Raw genomic sequence first — 19,720 nt, 5'->3', positions numbered from 1 at the left:
GATAATAATAGCATTTTTGTGACCTGGACTCAGTTATTTTTAGCACATTTTAGAGCAAGGTGCAGGGCTAATCCACATTCAGAAGCTCACTGACTCACTAAGGAATTCCACAACATGTGACCAGTAGGACAATGTTTCTGTCTTAGTGTTACATCAGGTGTGGCCATCCATACTCAAATAACACAATGCAGATCGGGCTGGTAAAATGTCATGTGATTCCTTGCAGAACCAACTATTGACCAGGTTCCTTCAGCAGGTGTGTGCTTACAGGTGTACATGTGTACACAACTTAAACTGAAATTCAAATTCAATCAGAATGCCTGGTTCTGTTGCCTCTGCTTGTCCACAATGGTAGTTGAGCTCAACCCTACCCAACCTCTCCAGGTTCTGCCAGCCCTCTCAAAGGCAGTAGTTGGTGAACAACGTGTAACAATAAAGGATTAACATGGCCTAGTTTTCATTTCAGATTTAAAAAATATATATATTAGGGTGGCACAGTGGCGCAGTGGTAGTGTTGCTATCTTACAGCGCCAAAGACCTGGGATTGATCCTAACTACGGGTGCTGTCTGTATGGAGTTCGTACGTTCTACCTGTGACCATGTTGGTTTTCCCTGGGTGTTCTGGTTTCCTCCCACACTCCAAAGACGTACAAGTTTTAGGTTAATTTTGCTTTGGTAAAAAAAATTGTAAATTGTTCCGAGTGTGTAGGATAGTGCTAGTGTAAGGGGTGATCGCTGGTCAGCACGGACTCGTTGGGCCAAAGGTCCTGTTTCCAAGCTCTATCTTTAACTTTAAAAATATATATGAAAAATTCCAGAGAGATATGCAAATATAGAGAAGAACATGTGTACAGTTCTGTTAATTATCCTAACACTTTGCAAAGAGCTGCCTGCTGCCTGTGCTTTTAGAAATTAAAGATGTGCTTAAATAAATAAAAGATGTATTTGTCCAAGTCATAGGTTGGAAGGAGTCTGAACATTTTTGAACCTTAAGCAGAAAAAGAAATGCTACTGGTCTATTGTTCAGAATTGATGTATATTCAGTGAGTAGTGCACAGCTATGCTGGGAAAGCTCAATTCCCTGATAAATTATGCCGGGACAGAACTTTTGAATGAGAGCTGGATATTTGGATTGATTTTAATTTCTGGCATTAGGAGAGTACAGGCCAGTCATAGGACAATGAGATTGGTGGAGAGAAAATTGCGTTGGCACAAAACAAAATGAGTTTAGAGTGATTTTCAAATTGGTTACTTCTCCTGCAGACCTGAACGTGTGCTATGTATTCTTTGTAAGGGCACATCTACAGATTCATAACAACGTTAGCAGTGCCGATGTAGAGATTGAACGTACTCATTATTCTCTCACACGTCAAGAGAGTGAAGAGTTTAAACTGTGTCTCTAAACTAAACTAAACTAACCTAAACTATATGTCACAGATAGAACAATGTAGGTATGTTACAATACTTACCTTCAACGGCGCTTATGAGGGTGTGGGGGGGGGGATCAGGATTAAAAAGGGCTGTTAGCTGATGCTGAAAAATTGTTCCGACTCGGAAGTTTTAAAAAAATATCGCGGGACAATTAAATCGCTGGAGTAAAATAAAAAAGCAACTTCTAATGCCGTCAATGCCGACAATGGGACGGATCTCACGTAGGGGACAAAACAAAATGAAATTAGTTTATTTTATATATAAACTTGCTTCTTAGGATGACTTTAATCTAAATTTGGTGAAAATGTGATTATGGCCGCATTCGAACCGGCAGTGATTTTCCTGCCAATATGGGTTTTAAATTCACCGCAAACCGCAATGTTCCAATCGATCGTGAGCCCCAAAAACCCACTCGCAAGATGATTAAAATGGCCATAAATCCTTCCATTTGGCCTATAAATTCATGACAATGAGATTTTAAAATCATGTTATATTGTGAATTCTTGTGTGAATGTTATTTGGACACTTAGGCTAATTAAAAATGGATAGATGATTAGATCTAGTAATTGAATTTTGTAATTCGCTACAATTAGGTAATTAACTATTTAATTATATGCTTTAATTTCAGGATCAATCTATAATAATTGAACATTTCTTTCAGTTCTCTTAATTTTTAAGAAAGTTATGGGCTTTTGACTGTCCTTGATCATAGCTTTTTAATACTGAAGATACTGAGGAATGGCCATAACTTTTTAATACTGAAGATATGAAAGTGAATTAGGTGTCAAATTAAACTTATTTTTATGCTTTATCTGATGGGATAAATTGCAGACTTGATTTTTTAAATCTCGAAATTTTGCTAAACAATTACATTCTTACTTGCAAGTAGTATGACAGAATATGTAAACATAGTACACTGTAAACAATATAATAAACGAGAAAAACAAAGTTCAGTGTGTGTATATACATATGCACACATATACATTATATACACACACACGCACACATTTATAAAAATACGAGACTATGTGGGACCCGTTGGGTCCCAGCATCACGCGGGAGGGGCTGGTCACCCAACGCAATATTCCACCTCTCCACCAATTCCAATATTCCTGGCCAGTGGGGAGGGAGATGGGGGGGGCTTTCTTTTGCGCTAGTATGGGTGTTGTGGGCCGAAGGGACTGGTTTCTAGAGGGCTAGTATGGACATTGTAGGCCGAATGGATTCTTGGGCTGGCAGCTCAGTCACTGAGGCCAGGCAGCTCAGTCACTCAGACCTGGCAGGCTGGCAGCTGAGAAACTGCCAGAAATTCTATCCAAAGCAGGTGAAAGACTCTGTGAGAGAGAAGGGGGAGAAGGATGGACTGAATGGATTATTGGGCTGGCAGTTCAGTCACTCACGGCTGGTGGGCTGGCAGTTCAGTCACTTACGGCTGGTGGGCTGGCAGTTGACTTACTGACGGCTCGTGGGCTGGCAGTTCAGTCACTCACGGCTGGTGGGCTGGCAGTTCAGTCACTTACGGCTGGTGGGCTGGCAGTTGACTTACTGACGGCTCGTGGGCTGGCAGTTCAGTCACTGACGGCTGGTGGACTGGCAGTGCAGTCACTCACGCCTGGTACGCTGGCAGTTCACTCAGTCACCCCTGCTCCCTTCAACCTCCCACTCTGCTCCTTGCCATTCCACTCCCCCCCCACGCATTCAGTCCATCTCCCCACAACCTCCCCCCATGCAATCTTAGTGGCTCTCCCACAGAACATCCATTGTTGCCCGTTAGGTTCCCCATTGTGATGAAGAACACGCAGGCATGAAAAGTGGAAAAAGGATTTATTAAATTGTTGGGTATTAATAGTGGAGTAGCAAGATGGATTCAACAGTGGCTGAATGGGAGATACCAGAGAGTAATGGTGGATAACTATTTGTCAGGTTGGTGGCCGGTGACTTGTGGGGTGCCTCAGGGATCCGTGTTGGGTCCACTGTTGTTTGTCATATACATCAATGATGTGGATGATGGTGTGGTAAATTGGATTAGTAAGTATGCAGATGATATTAAGATAGGTGGTGTTGTGGATAATAAAGTAGATTGTCAAAGTCTACAGAGAGATTTAGGCCATTTGGAAGAGTGGGCTGAAAGATGGCAGATGGAGTTTAATGCTGATAAGTGTGAGGTGCTACATCTTGGCAGGCCAAATCAAAATAGGACTTACATGGTAAATGGAGGCGAATTGAGGAATGCAGTTGAACAGAGGGATCTAGGAATAACTGTGCATAGTTCCCTTAAGGTGGAATCTCATGTAGATACGGTGGTAAATAAAGCTTTTGGTGTGCTGGCCTTTATTAATCAGAACATTGAGTATAGAAGTTGGGATGTAATGTTAAAATTGTACAAGGCATTGGTGAGGCCAATTCTGGAATATGGTGTACAATTTTGGTCGCCAAATTATAGGAAAGGATGTCAACAAAATAGAAAGAGTACAGAGGAGATTTACTAGAATGTCGCCTGGGTTTCAGCACGTAAGTTACAGAGAAAGGTTGAACAAGATAGGTCTTTATTCTTTGGAGCACAGAAGGTTAAGGGGGGACTTGATAGAGGTCTTTAAAATTATGGGAGGGATAGACAGAGTTGACGTGGATAAGCTTTTCACACTGAGAGTAGGGAAGATTTAAGAGGACATGATTTGAGAATTAAGGGACAAAAGTTTAGGGGCAACATGAGGGGGGACTTCTTTACTCAGAGAGTGGTAGCTGTGTGGAATGAGCTTCCAGTGGAAGTGGTGAAGGTAGGCTCGTTTTTATCATTTAAAAATAAATTGGATAGGTATATGGACGTGAAAGGAATGGAGGGTTATGGTCTGAGTGCAGGTAGATGGGATTAGGTGAGAGTAAGTGTTCGGCATGGACTAGAAGGGCCGAGATGGCCTGTTTCCGTGCTGTAACTGTTATATGGTTATATGGTTATAAAGTTTAAAATGTGAATGACTCTTAAAATATAAGAACAATTTAAATGCTAAAGATGAGAATTATTGTTCTTTCTTGTTGTGTCTCTTGTTGCTGCTCACTGCGTCATTATGTCTCTTTGCTGTTGATAGAGGTGAGTCCACCTCCCGACTACACACAGCGGCTTCCCCCGACTCCACACAGCTGCTTCCCCCAACTCCAAACTTCCCCAAATCAGCAGAGCTTATTGACTCAGCCCCGTCTCCAGGGCTTTATTCTCCAGCGGATGCCGAAAGGGGTGTGTAATTACCTTCATGGTGACTGACAGGCGAGAAGACTAATCTGCTGATGTCACGATTTTTTAAACCTTCATAATGTTTGTAATCTTCCACCGTTCGGAGCAAAGGAGAACGGTGAGTAAGGTGGTGAAGAAGTCCTCGCAATATGGGTTACCATTTTAGCACAAATTTAAAAAAAAACAAACCGGAAGAGGACAAGATAAGAGTATAGATAGATAGATATAGATAGAAGATAGAGGATAGATAGAAAATATAGAAACATAGAAATATAGAGAATAGGTGCAGGTGGAGGCCATTTGGCCCTTCGAGGTGGTTAGGTTATATAGAAGGTACAGAAACATAGAAACATAGAAAATAGGTGCAGGAGGAAGCCTTTTGGCCCTTCGAGCCAGCACCGCCATTCAATGTGATCATGGCTGAGCGTCCCCAATAAATAACCCGCGCCTGCCTTCTCCCCATATCCCTTGATTCCACTAGCTCCCAGAGCTCTATCTAACTCTCTCTTAAATCCATCCAGTGATTTGGCCTCCACTGCTCTCTGTTGCAGGGAATTCCACAAATTCACAACTCTCTGGGTGAAAAGGTTTTTTCTCACCTCAGTCTTAAATGGCCTCCCCTTTATTCTAAGACTGTGGCCCCTGGTTCTGGACTCGCCCAACATTGGGAACATTTTTCCTGCATCAAGCTTGTCCTGTACTTTTAAAATTTTATATGTTTCTATAAGAACCCCCTCATCCTTCTAAATTCCAGTGAATACAAGCCTAGTCTTTTCAATATTTCCTCATATGACAGTCCCGCCATTCCAGGGATCAACCAGATGCTGTGCAGTCTTACCAGAGCCCTATACAACTGCAGAAGAACCTCTCTACTCCTATACTGAAATCCTCGTATACTGGATGACAACATTCCATTAGCTTTCTTCACTGCCTGCTGTACCTGCATGCCAACTTTCAGTGGCCGCTGTACCTCCCCCTTACCTAACCTAACCCCATTGAGATAATAATCTGCCCCCTTGTGGATAATCTCACATTTATCTATATTATACTGCATCTGCCACGCATCTGCCCACTCACTCAACCTGTCCAGGTCACCCTGCAACCTCCTAACATCCTCTTCACAGTTCACACTGCCACCCAGCTTTGTGTCATCTGCAAACTTGCTAGTGTTGCTCCTAATTCCCTCTTCCTAATCATTAATATATATGGTAAACAGTTGCGGCCCTAACACCGAACCTTGCTGCATGCCACTCGCCACTGCCTGCCATTCTGAAAAGGACCCGTTCACTCCTACTCTTTTTGCTTCCTGTCTGCCAACCAATTTTCTATCCATGTCAACACCCTACCCCAAATTTGTGCTCTAATTTTAGTCACCAGTCTCCCGTGTGGGACCTTATCAAAGGCTTTCTGAAAGTCTAGATGCACTACATCCACTGGCACCCCTTCATCCATTTTACTTGTCACATCCTCAAAAAATTCCAGAAGATTAGTCAAGCATGATTTTCCTTTCATAAATCCATGCTGACTTGGACTAATACTTTTACTGCTATCTTAATGCCCCATTATTACCTCTTTGATAATTGACTCCAGCATCTTTCCCACCACCAAAGTCAGGCTAACTGGTCTGTAAAAGATAGATAGATATAGAAGATAGAAGATAGATAGAAGATATAGAAGACGGATACATAGATGTAGATAGATAGAAGATAGAAGACATATACAAAGATATAGATAGATTAAAATAAAAGGAAAAATAAAATTAAAACATAGCAGAAACGTCACCTATTCCTTCGCTCCATAGATGCTGCCTCACTCGCTGAGTTTCTCCAACATTTTTGTCTCCCTCCCATTTTTCCAGCATCTGCAGTTCTTTCTTAAACAGCTAAAATAAAAGATGTTTGCACTCACCTCTTTCTCCATTGACCAGATTCTCTCTCGTTTATTCATCAAATGTAGCCAGGTCTCCAGCTGTTGAATCCAATAGTAAGGTTAAACGAGAACTTACCAGTTTGAAGTTTGATCTTTATTTTATAAGGAGTTACGATGAGGGATTATGTGAAGACCCCGCCAGCACGCGTGCGCGACATTCTTCGAAGCAGCGGTGTGGAATCACAGTAATAGTAATTGAAATAAACATAGTAAGATAAGAAGAACTAATATACCAGTTGACCTTTATAACAGAGGGCGAGAGCGGAGGGCACGTAATCCCTCATCGTTTTACCTCATAAAATAAAGATCAAACTTCAAACTGGTAAGTTCTCGTTTAATCTTACTATTTTACTTCGTTCGGAGTCACGTGAGTGACTACGTGAAGATTTTAAAGGTCTGTGATTTCAAGCCGTGGAACAGTCCATGCTTCACTCACTGCCGAAGTCATTCAAGGGAGGAAGTATGTTATTGTATTCAGACATGCATCCAATTCAGCCAATAACAACTTATTTTAACAAAATATTCCTCCCTAGGGCTAAATATATTACAGAATTCAAATTTGATTCTGCAACACCACAGATGGTCTTTCGCTAGACCATCCTGCTGTTGCCAGGATATGTTCCGTAGGCACTTCCTTGACTCTAGCTGCCGGTGTTGCTGTTGCCATTGTGGATAGAAACTTAAGATGTCAGTATCCACCCCAGCAGCTCCCAAACCTGTCTGAGCCATCTAGCGATGGTTAGTGCTGATACCCGGCCATTAGGCTGTTTATGGCTGCCCATAGTGGCAATTTACTTCCTCTTAAGTTTTAGTAGGTTTAAGGTATAATAGAAGGTGTGTCATTACACATAGTCAGGTGTCAGTTGGGTATATCTGGAATTCCAAATTTTGTCCTGATGTTCCTGGTCTATCTTGTTTAACAAACTCTAATATGCGGTTATCTTTTCTGGAGATGCCATCATTTATCCCAGTCTCAGTTTATGTAGATCATTTATCCCAGTCTCAGTTTATGTAGAAACAGGACCCCTAGAGCTGAGACCAGTACTATCAGCATACTGTTTTTAAACTGCTGATTTAGCTAGATCCAGGGTTTTTTCCCCACAATTGATATATCATCAAGATATGCCATGACAATATGTTTTTGTTTCTAATATTGCCAATCTTAATATCTTGGTGAAAAAGTCTTGGGGCTGGTTAGACCATTAGGCAACGCTATAATCTGCCATAGTTGCCCCATCCAGTTAAATTTTAGGTATCGCCAATGATCCCTCCATGTCTCCCAAAACAAGTGTAATATTCTCCCCCCTGTTAGTACAGGTCGTACACCTTTGTGTTCTGGAAGGAACCAGATCCACCTACCTCCCTGGTTGCCGTGGTACGTCCCTTTCTTCAATTTCTGCCTCTTCTGCGGAAGAGGCGCCGGAGTGCGGGGTTGGCACGTTTTCCATGAGGGTCACTCTGGGCCTTGGCCTAAAAAGGACCTTCGTGGTGCTGCGCGGCCCTCATGCTTTCACCAGCATCCTGGTGTTGATACCTGCTGGTGGATGCATAGGGGTGCTGTCGTTGCTGATGACGCTGTAATGAGCCCGACGGCTTTGAACTCTTCGTCGAGCTTTTTTACTTGTTTAAACAAGTTTCCCCCATGGTTGTGTTGCAGCTGTTTCGCACAACCTTGCAAATTTGGGGTTTAGTGCAGGTTTACTGTGCTCTCGCAAGCAATTGATTTCATAGTGGGTATTGCGGAGCAATGTCAATCCTGCTGTCATCTCTGTACCATCGTTTGGGTGAGCAACCAATGATATGCCCGCTGTCAGAAGTTTTAAAATCTTCTGTAGTTTGACCTCCTGGGTTTTTGTGCCAGTCCCACTGTACCCCCAGATCGCATTGTTTGCTGCAGGCATTTTTATCGAAGTAAAGTTCACAGGAGGCCTATATCTCTACGTAATTTCGTTCGCCAGCTTGGTCTGTAATGGTACTTTTCGTTGATCCGTAATTTTGGTGATCACTCCCAGTAGCTCCTTAGGATTCTGCACCCCCTGCACACTGCCGTTTTCTTCAGCCACGTCCCCTTCTTCAGGACCAGCCCAGCCCTGATCCACAACGCTCTCCTCTGTCAAGGGAGATGCATTGTTTTACAGCCCTCAATAAGGTGCTGTTGTGGGGGGTGCGAAGACACCCATAGTGAGCTTGCTCCATCTCCCGGAGCAAATCACGGGCGGACCTCTGCTGCACTAGGGCAGCGCGCCCCTTCGGCCGGACTTTTGAGTATGATCGGCCGGGCTGAAACCTGCTGGGCTTTGCCTCCAGCCTGCTGCGCTGCTTTGAGCTGTACGACTCATGGCGCCGGATTCAGCTTGGAGTCAGTAAGTGGAACTTGTTACTAAAGTTCCTACGTTACTAAGTTACTACGGTCACTTTCACTGCCCTTGGGCAGTGCGTCCTCCTGGCCGGACTCCCTGAGTCTATCGGCCGGACCGACTCCTGTTCTGCTTGCCTGCAGCCTGCTGTTTCCAGGTATACAGCTCGCGGTGCTGGGCTCAGCCTGTGCTGGTCGTACCCGGCTGTTGGCACCTTTCTAGTTCCTCACAGCCTGCGGTCCTGGAGCCGCTGTTTGCCCATGGCTGTCGGCTGCCGGGACCTACCTGGTTCCCCGCAGCCTGCGGTCGGTCCAGGTGTCCGTTTTTTCTTCCCCTTGTCCAACGTGCTGTAACATAAAGCACAGCAAGGGGAAGAATACACGTCACGTGACTCAGAAGTAAAATTGCAATACATTGTAACCGGATACTTTGCTTCACTGTTCCTTTGAGCACGGGTGCCTGCTTTGTCGTGGGGCGGTGGAGGATGGCTTGTTTCTGTTTAGGGTGCTCAAGGTGGTGATGCTTTCATCTATTGGCCTTGAAAGTGGAGCGATGTTGATGCTGCTCTCCCCGTTTGTTGGTGCTTCTGTGTTGGTCACTGTCCCTGCCAGTTGCTCCACGCTGTCACGTTGCTTCTGAGGCTGCAGCATTGCCTCGCCAGCACGTTCTTTGACTTCTTTAATCAGCCTCAATTCTGCGATTGAATAATGTACAGCAAATGACAGAGAGCCTTTCTCAGGCTGACCCTCTGCCATTGGCTTGGGTGGTCCTGCCATCTCCTGAGGCATTTTTGCATCGTCTCCAACTGCTGTGTTTTCTCCACTCTCCAATGCACAGGTTTTGCTGCTGCCGGAGTGTTGTTGTGCTGTTCACTACTTGCACCCGGGTACATCTTTCCCATTGTCAGTGGAGGAGTGCAGTTGCTTCACCTTCACAGCAGTCAACAGGTACGCAAGCCAAGAAGAGGAAATCATCCCCATTGTTTACTGACACACAGCAGAGATATATCTGTGTCTGAGTGTAGGATCTTCAGCTGTTGCTGCTATTTATTGGTTGGGAAACAATTCCATTGTGATGCGGTTTCACATCAACAATGGTCACCGTTGTTCATATTTGGTATTAAGGCATCACCAGCAATGACAGGATGGTTCAGGTCTGACACTTCATCCAAATATGGCTGATAATTTTACCAGTTTTTAGAGTATGTGAAAAATAGGCAACTATGCAGGGACTGGTGAAACCATAAAAATTAATTTACAGGAACAGAAGCTTCCAAAATCAATGTTTGATTGGAGTAGTCCGGAATTAGGTATTAAAATTGTCATTTTCCATCTGATCCCTGAAACAACGTGTGGCCAGTTGGATTGGATGATGAATAACATGGTTTTTAGCAAATTTGCAGAAGACACAAAGCTGGGTGACAGTGTGAACTGTCAGGAGGATGCTATGAGAATGCAAGGTGACTTGGACAGGTTGGGAGAGTGGGCAGATGCATGGCAGATGAAGTTTAATGCGGATAAATGTGAGGTTATCCATTTTGTTAGCAAAAACAGGAAGGCAGATTACTATCTAAATGGCGTCAAGTTGGGAAAAGGGGAAGTACAACGGGATCTGAGGGTCCTTGTTCATCAGTCTATGAAAGTAAGCATACAGGTACAGCAGGCAGTGAAGAAAGCGAATGGCATGTTGGCTTTTATAACAAGAGGAGTCGAATATAGGAGCAAAGAGCCCCAGTGAGACCAGTGAGACCATACCTGGAGTATTGTGTGCAGTTTTGGTCCCCTAATTTGAGGAAGGACATTCTTGCTATTGAGGGAGTGCAGCGTAAGTTTACAAGGTTAATTCCCGGGATGGCGGGTCTGTCATATGCTGAGAGAATAGAGCGGCTGGGCTTGTACACTCTGGAGTTTACAAGGATGAGCGGATACTCATTGAAACATATAAGATTGTTAAGGATTTGAACACGCTAGAGGCAGGAAACATGTTCCCGATGTTGGGGGAGTCCAGAACCAGGGGTCACAGTTTAAAAATAAGGAGTAAGCCATTTAGGACGGAGACGAGGAAACATTTTTTCTCACAGAGAGGTGTGAGTCTGTGGAATTCTCTGCTTCAGAGGGCGGTGGAGGCAGGTTCTCTGGATGCTTTCAAGAGAGAGCTAGATAGGGCTCTTAAAAATAGCGGAGTCAGGGGATATGGAGAGAAGGCAGGAACGGGGTACTGATTGGGGATGTTCAGCCATAATCACATTAAATGGTGGTGCTGGCTCGAAGGGCCGGATGGCCTTCTCCTGCACCTTTTGTCTATTGTCTTATTCTTGAAGAGGAAACCCAACTATATGGACCAGTAAATGTGACTCCAGTGGTGTGATCTAATTGACAACGGTCCACGCATCATGTCAGAATGGATCTGGCAGGATGGCCCCATGTACAATGAGGCTGTATTAACACTGGGTTCATTTGTTTAATGTAACAAACACCCTCCACCATTTCACATCAAGGAATTACAACAGAAATGAACGATAAGTACCTTGATTATTGTTAGCAATATGTTACTACTATTAACATTATTACTACTATTCAAAAAAAAGTAAAAAATTAAAACAGCAGATAAACTAAAAGATGTTTGCACTCTCATCTTCTCCGTTGACCAGCCTCTCTCTCCTTTATTCATCAAAGTAATCGCGTCAGGTCTCCATGTGCTGAATCCAATTGCAACACATTGCAAACGGATACTTTGCTTCTCAGTTCCTTTGAGCACGGATGTCTGCTTTGTCATGGGGGCGGTGGAGGATGGCGAGTTTCTGTTTTGGGTGCTCAAATGTGGAGGTGCTTTCATCCATTGGCCTTGAAAGTGGAGCGATGTCGATGCTGCTCTCCCCGTTTGTTGGTGCTTCTGTGTCGGTCACTGTCCCTGCCAATTGCTCCACGCTGTCACGTTGCTTCCTGGGTTGCAGCGTTGCCTCGCCAGCACGTTCTTTGGCTTCTCTCATCTCCCACAGTTCAACAATTGAATAATGTACAGCAACTGACAGAGAGCCTTTCTCAGGCTGACCCTCTGCCATTGGTTTGGAAGGTCCTCCCAACTCCAGAGGCATTTTTGCATCGTCTCCAACAGAAGTCCACCTTGCACTGTGGAGACAATATGGTGACCTTTACCTTTTCCCATGTTTACATGTTTTTAGTTCACTGCTAAAAGATGGTGTGGAGACCAATCACCGAACATCTAGGGCACACAGTATTGGGGATAGGGTGTTGACGTGGATAGAAAATTGGTTGGCAGACAGGAAGCAAAGAGTGGGAGTGAACCACTACCAGTCACTGAAAGTCGGCATGCAGGTACAGCAGGCAGTTAACAAAGCTAATGGAATGTTGGCCTTCATAACAAGAGGATTTAAGTATAGGAGTAAAGAGGTTCTTCTGCAGTTGTAGAGGGCTCTGGTAAGACCACATCTGGAGTATTGTGTACAGTTTTGGTCTCCTAATTTGAGGAAAGACATCCTTGTGATCGAGGAAATGCAGTTTAGGTTCACGAGAGTAACTCAGTGTAAGACTGAGGTGAGAAAAAAACGTTTTCACCCAGAGAGTTGTGAATTTGTGGAATTCCCTGCCACAGAGGGCAGTGGAGGACAAATTACTGGATGGTTTTAAGAGAGGATTAGATAGAGCTCCAGGGGCTTGTGGAATCAAGGGATATGGGGAGAAGGCAGGCACAGGTTATTGATTTGGGACGATCAGTCATGCTCACAATGAATGGCGGTGCTGGCTCGAAGGGCTGAATGGCCTCCTCCTACACCTATTTTCTATGTTTCTATGTTTCTAAGTTTCTATGTATATTTAAGACTGATTAATTAATGTTGGAAACGTATGAAATCTGTATCAGAAAGTGACATTGGTGGGGAAGATTAGGCACATTAAATGGTAAAGCAGGCATGAGGAGCTGAATCTGTATTCCTGATTTTACATGTTCAAATTACCAGCATTCCACCTTGGTGGCATAAAATGGGAGCAGACAATCATAGGATCTATAAAGTTGCTCTTGTTGCTGTGGGCTTAGAGGCATGGAATCCTACTCCAATACTGATCGTCGTGCCTGGGTAGTGAAGTGAAAGGGTTCTTCTCCATCTACAACCTGCTGAAATCCCAACCCCTCCTTTACAAACCTGCTTTAATCCAGTAAAACACCACGGGAGGTGGTGAAAATCTGTGTCCCTGCCTCCACTCCCTGCTCAGGCAGTCACTCTCACATTTGTGTAGATTTTCACCTCAGACCACACTGGATGGAAGATGACCAAACAATGGGAAGAGTATGGGCAGCTGGAGATAACCCTATGTCATCAACACTGGATTTTCCAATTTCAGGTAACCCTCATCTGCTGGGTTCCTCTTTCTCTCTCTCCCTCCCTCTCCCTCTCCCTTCCTATCATCCTCCATTCCTCCCATGTTGGCTCCCATCTTGCTATCTCAGATTCTGCCCATCAGAGCCCATTTTTATCCCCCTTTCTCGCTTGCTGGTTCCACCCATCTGCTACACATACATTGCACTCACCAGGTCCCATCCTCCATCTTCCCTTCATCTCTCTCTTTGTTCCATTATCAACTTGCTTAGTTATCAGGTGGTCTTTGTGTCTGCGCTTGTCACCCTCCAACCTCTGATTCAGCCTTCGCTCTCCCCTCCCCCCACCTGTCTCCATCTCCCTTTTATGTCCTTCTCTGATTCCATCATTCACCCATTCAGCCCATCATCTTTCACCACTCCTTGGTCCACCTATCAACCATGACCCCATGACATACCAAATCTCCGTAATCTTCTCAGGAAGTAGAGGCGCTGATGGGCTTTCTTTATAATTGCATCAGTGTGCTGGGTCAGGAAAGATCTTCAGAAATATGCACGCCCAGGAATTTGAAGCTTTTGACTCTCTCCACCATGGTCCCATCAATATAGACAGGTTTGTGGTCCACATCCTTCCTCTTCATGATGGTGTGTTATGAAGACACTTATGCCGGTAAAGGTGCAGCTAAAACCTTTGTTGTGCTAATCCCAGCTGAGGTTTTAGCCATTCGCATCAGTATCCCAGCATAGGAAGTGGGATGCCCAACAGTGGCTTCATTTCCAAATGCTGCCCTAGTACCTTCTAGTTGACTTCTTTTTGCTTTCATGGCCTTCAGAGTCAAACAATCTGCACAGTATTTGAGTGTATGCATGCAAACAAGAATGACTGGGGGGGCAGATGATCATTAGCGGACCAATAATTATTAGAGCAGGATGGGAAAATGAGAGATATAATATAAAGAAATGGCAATCGTTGGAGAACTAACAGCTTGTAAAATAATTTTTCAATTATTATGAATATGTATATATATAGTATGGCAGATCATAAATCCATACTAATGTTAAATAAAGTTTTCTTAAACTTGATACTCACTTAAACTAGGATTATTCATAAAATAAAGAATTTTCATTTCCTTCGTTGGGATTGTGCTGCCCTTAATGAAGAATCTAAACTATAAAAGCCAAGACTAATGCAAGTGGTTGCATAAGAGGCAAATACAATTCAGATGAGAACAGAAACCTGATCTGTGGAAAACCTCTGTTATTTGGAACACTTTCTTGGTGAAGAAACTAGAGAATTTCTCAGAGTAAACTTTAAACATTTGTTAACCCAGCTAATGCAAGGATTTTTAAGGAGTGGTTCCATTAAAATAATGAGATGGATGGTACAGCTCATATGTAATCACCCAAAGCCATTTTAGGTAAAATATTACCTATATTTTCAAGGCAGTTAAATCACAATGATATGACTTTGTCCTGTTCTCTCTATTGTTCCCAAAAATAGTTTTTTTTAAATGGGCACAAAATGCTGGAGTAACTTAGCGGGACAGGCAGCATCTCTGGAGAGAAGGAAACTGTGATGTTTCAGGGCGAGACCTTTCTTCAGATTGAGAGTCAGGGGGAAGGAAGATGCATAGATAAGGAAGTATGAAAATGTGAAAACAGGTCAAGGGAATGGAGATCAAGGAAAATGTAGAATAGATCATTGTTAGCTGGGAGGTAACACCAAAGCAAACAGAGATAAAATGTAGTCGGAGACAGAAAGACTGCTCAGAGAACTTGGAAGTGGAGGGATGGAGAGAGAGGGAAAGCAAGGGTTACTTGAAGTTAGATAAGTCAATGTTCATGCCGCTGAGTTGTAAGCTGCCGTAGAGAAATACGAGGTGTTGTTTCTCCAATTTGCGCTGGGCCTCACAATGACGAGGCCCAGGACTGAAAGGTCAGTGTGCGAATAGGAGGGGGAGTGTCCAGCGACCGGGAGATCAGGTAGGTTTAGGCAGACTGAGCGGAGGTGTTCAGCGAAATAATCGCCGTGGCCTGTGCTTGGTCTCGCCAATACACAGGAGTCCACACCTGGAACAGTGGTTTTAAAAAATGGGGATAGTTTTAGCTCCAGTCAGATCTGGGCAGATGATTCTTTGGGTAAACCAGAAACTTAGTTACTGCAGCAAAAGATGGCCTATTAATGGCTGCCTGTCCTCTCCCTGCTGTTACCAGGTGGAGAAAACCGCAAACCTCGTGAAAAAACTCGGAATTAAAGGACGTTCCTTTAGGAAGGAGATGAGGAGGAATTTCTTTAGTGAGATGGTGGTGAATCTGTGGAATTCATTGTCACAGAAGGCTGTGGAGGCCGTCAATGGATATTTTTAAGGCAGAGATAGATAGATTCTTGATTAATACGGGCGTCAGGGTTTCTGGGTATCTGGGGCAGAGGAGATGCAGATTTTGTGAGCATTCTCTTGTACGCTGTCAAACTGAAATAAACAGTTGCCAGAAATGCTTCCAGGATGTGTTAACCTCGCTTCAGCATGAAGGAGAGCCACACAGTTAACACTGCAGAGGAGGGCAATGATAAAATTAGACATTGATCCTATGCTATTTGGAAACTTAATTTAAAAGATAGCTGTCCAGGAAACTTCATTAAATTACAGTTGGTATCTAAATGGTTTTCACCAGGTAATTAATGTGGATATTTTAACAGATATTTTAATCTGGTTTCTACAGGTTCCCAGTGGTTGCAATTTTATCATAATATAAAGGCAGATTCTGGCAGCTAATCTGGGGGCTGTCATTGTGGTCTCTCATGTTCTTTAACCCAATCTGTTTTAATTAACAGTTCTCATTTGAATTTTTCCATATTGACCACCCGATGAAACCAGTGTGGTTAACATTCAGCGAGCCGGGTGGTAGAGTTGCTGCTTTACGGCAGAGACCCGGGTTCGATCCTGACAACGGATGCTGTCTGTAGGGAATTAGAACGTTTTCCCCGTGAGTTTTCTCTGAGATCTTCAATCTGCTCCCACACTCCAAAGACATGCAGGTTTGTAGGTTATTTGACTTGGAATAAATGTAAATTGTCCCTAGAGTGTTGTAAGATAGTGTTAATGTGCAGGGATCGCTGGTCGGAGTGGACTCGGTGGGCCGAAGAGCCTGTTTCTGCACCTGTTTGAGGCTGGGGGCAGAGGGGGAATGGGGTTTGGCATGTGAAGAGTTGTATGGCAGCAGGCAGCCAGGGGAACCAAAGAAATGATGGAGAGGGTGCGTAACGAGATACCTAGTGTTGCCTTGGCAGAAGTGGCAGAGAGGGCCAGCTTTATGTGAAGGGTCCGGGGGAAGTATGCATGTCCCTCCAGATCAACTTGGACATCTTAAAAATATCAACTTCCCTGACTGTCTTCTTATGCCAATCCTCTATTCCTAATGTCTTCAAGACTATTCTGACACAGTTTCCAATTCGAGTATAATCCCAGTTACAGTGTGAGAATCCCTCATTTAATTATCTTTAGGAGGCACTAGTCTACATATTATTGGAGTCTGCAATGGCTCCATTAACCTGGTAAATTAAAAGAGCTAAGGAGCACATTTTATAGAAGGCAATAAGTAGTTCCCAGCTGCTAATTTATCCATTGGCTGGACTTTTCCAATCAGTAGGATAGGGTTAAGAATGGCAGAATCTGACGGTCTTTAGCAGTGGGTAATGATCATTATTCACGATGATACAAGTTGGTACAATAATAGTGAATGAGCAAATATCCAGTTTTGACAGTAATTAGAGTAATAACTCTCATGGTACGAAAAAATGGTAGAAAATCTGTCTTTTCAGTTCATCTTTTAACATCTTTGTTATCATCCAGCTCTAAACAAGGCACTCAGAGGATGTAAACACACGATTCATTATCAAATAATGCTTGACACTCAAGGATGGGATTCTATAACATGCTTTGGGAACTCCAATGTATGTGGGACGACCTCTTAGAGATTTTATTCCAGTGTGTTTTCATTCGCTTAGCAGTCTTTCAGTTGTGTGACCACTTTTGCATTGATATAAACCCAAAACCACTTTGCATTGATGCAAACATGGCAGTCCAAGTATAGCCCAAGATTAATTATCCCTTTGCTCCACAGCTTTGCAATTAACTGAGATAATTGCAGCACTTGATCTGTGGCAATATTTTACTTTGCACAGGCATAACATCTGTGCCAAAAATTCTATATTTACAAATCTAAGGTTTCATTTTTCCAGATGTTGCTTTAAAACTCATTTATTCCAAATGCATATCAAACTGTAGAATAAAAAGTGTTTTCGCTAATGAGGGAGCCAGGGTTATTCCTTTAACTGTTTTCATACTGTCTAGCCCTGGAAAAAGCATCTACAGCTCGGAGCAAAATTGTGCTGCCAAAAGGATTTTGTGATGATCATTATTATGGCCATTACTATTGGAGGCATTAAATATGATCCTGGTTTGGGGTAAACCAGCAATACAAAGGTTACTATCATTACATTTCTTCCAATGAATGAAACTAAACTAAATCCCTTAACTACATAGATGATGCCATTGATAATGATTCTGAATGAGTAAGTGCTATTTAGTTTAGTATAGAGACACAGCGCGGAAACAGGCCCTTCAGCCCACTGAGTCCGCACCGACCTGCGATCCCCGCACATTAACACTATCCTACGCACACTAGGGACAATTTAACCAAGACAATTAGTCTATCAACCTATTCGTCTTTGTCCCCAAGATATTGGAGAAAACCCACGCAGGTCACGGGGAGAACGTACAAACTCTGGAGAGACAAGCACCCTTACTCAGGATCAAATCCAGGTCTATGGTGCTGTAAGACAGTAGCTCTACGCGCTGCTCAACCATACTGCCTTTTTATTGTCATGTTATTGCACATAAGAGCATGCAAGCAATTCAATTACTTACTAATACCTTGGATTTATAATTTCAGTTTAATTAGATTTCGTTAGAACATATAGACATTGCATTTATTGCTCTTAAATAGAGGCAATAGACAATAGATGAAAGACAATAGACAACAGGTGCAGGAATAGGCCATTCGGCCCTACGAGCCAGCACCGCCATTTAACGTGATCATGGCTGATCATCCACAATCAGTCTGCCTTCTCCCCATAACCCTTGACTCCATTACCTTTAAGAGCTCAATCTAACTGTCTTGAAAGCATCCAGAGAATCGGCCTCCACTGCCTTCTGAGGCAGAGATTTCCACAGATTCACAAGTCTCTGGGTGAAAAAGTTTTTCCTCATCTCAGTTCTAAATGGCCTACACTTTATTCTTAAACTGAGGCCCCTGCTTCTGGACTTCCCCCAACATCGGGAACATGTTTCCTGCCTCCAGCGTGTCCAATCCTTTAATAATCTTATATGTTTCAATAAGATTCCCTCTCATCCTTTTAAGTTCCAGAGAATACAAGCCCAGCCGCTCCATTCTCTCAGCATATGACAGTCCCACCATCCTGGGAATTAACCTCGTGAACCTACTCTGCACTCCCTCAATAGCAAGAATGTCCTTCCTCAAATTTGGAGACCAAAACTGCACACAATAGTCCAGGTGTGGTCTCATCAGGGCCCTGTACAACTGCTGAAGGACCTCTTTGCTCCTGAAGAGATCCCAGTGGTCTATAAAGCTAAATCCTTGCTCCCTGCACCAGCTCCCCAGCCACACAGATCCCCTATCTCCCTGTTCCTGCTCTCACTAACATGAAATACAGGAAGCAATCCGGAGATAACCACCCTAGAAGTCCTGCATTTCAGTCTTCTTCCGAACTCTCTAAACTCACGTTGCAGAACTTCCTTCCTCTTCTTTCCGACGTCGTTTGTGCCCACATGCATAACTACTGCCGGCTGCTCACCTTCCCTCTCGAGGATGTTCTGAAGCCGCTCCGAGACATCTTGAACCCTGGCACCAGAGAGGCAACAGATCTTCCTTGAGTTTCGCCTGTCACCACAGAAACTCCTGTCCGTACTTCGGACAATGGAGTCACCCACCAGTATGGCTCTGCCCAATGTTGGTCTCGCCGGTTGAGTCTCATCGCTAGGATTGGAACCACCGACCTGCACGCCGCTCAGACTGGAAGCATCGTCTGCCTGGACACGTTCTTTCAGGAGCTGTACCTGGACATCATTTCTGCAGGAGTAGTTTCCAGTAGTGTCCCTGACTTCCCACATCCTGCAGGAAACACACTGCACCAACGTACCGGCCCTTTCTTCAGTGGACAAAAATCACAAATTACAAATTTCAATCAAGTGTAACCTCATTGCCTCAGCCTCTTCGTTGAAGACTCTTGAGCCAAAGACTCACACTTTACTCACCAAGTCACTTCACCTCAACAAGGCCACTCCCAATAACGGCGCTCCTCTACAGCTGCACTTCTTTGTCAGTTAGCTAATCAACTACTTTAGGGCTAATTTGTAAATTA

This window comes from Leucoraja erinacea, chromosome 16 (assembly GCF_028641065.1).
Source record: "Leucoraja erinacea ecotype New England chromosome 16, Leri_hhj_1, whole genome shotgun sequence".
Taxonomy (NCBI): domain Eukaryota; kingdom Metazoa; phylum Chordata; class Chondrichthyes; order Rajiformes; family Rajidae; genus Leucoraja; species Leucoraja erinaceus.
Note: the sequence above shows the minus strand (reverse complement) of the source record.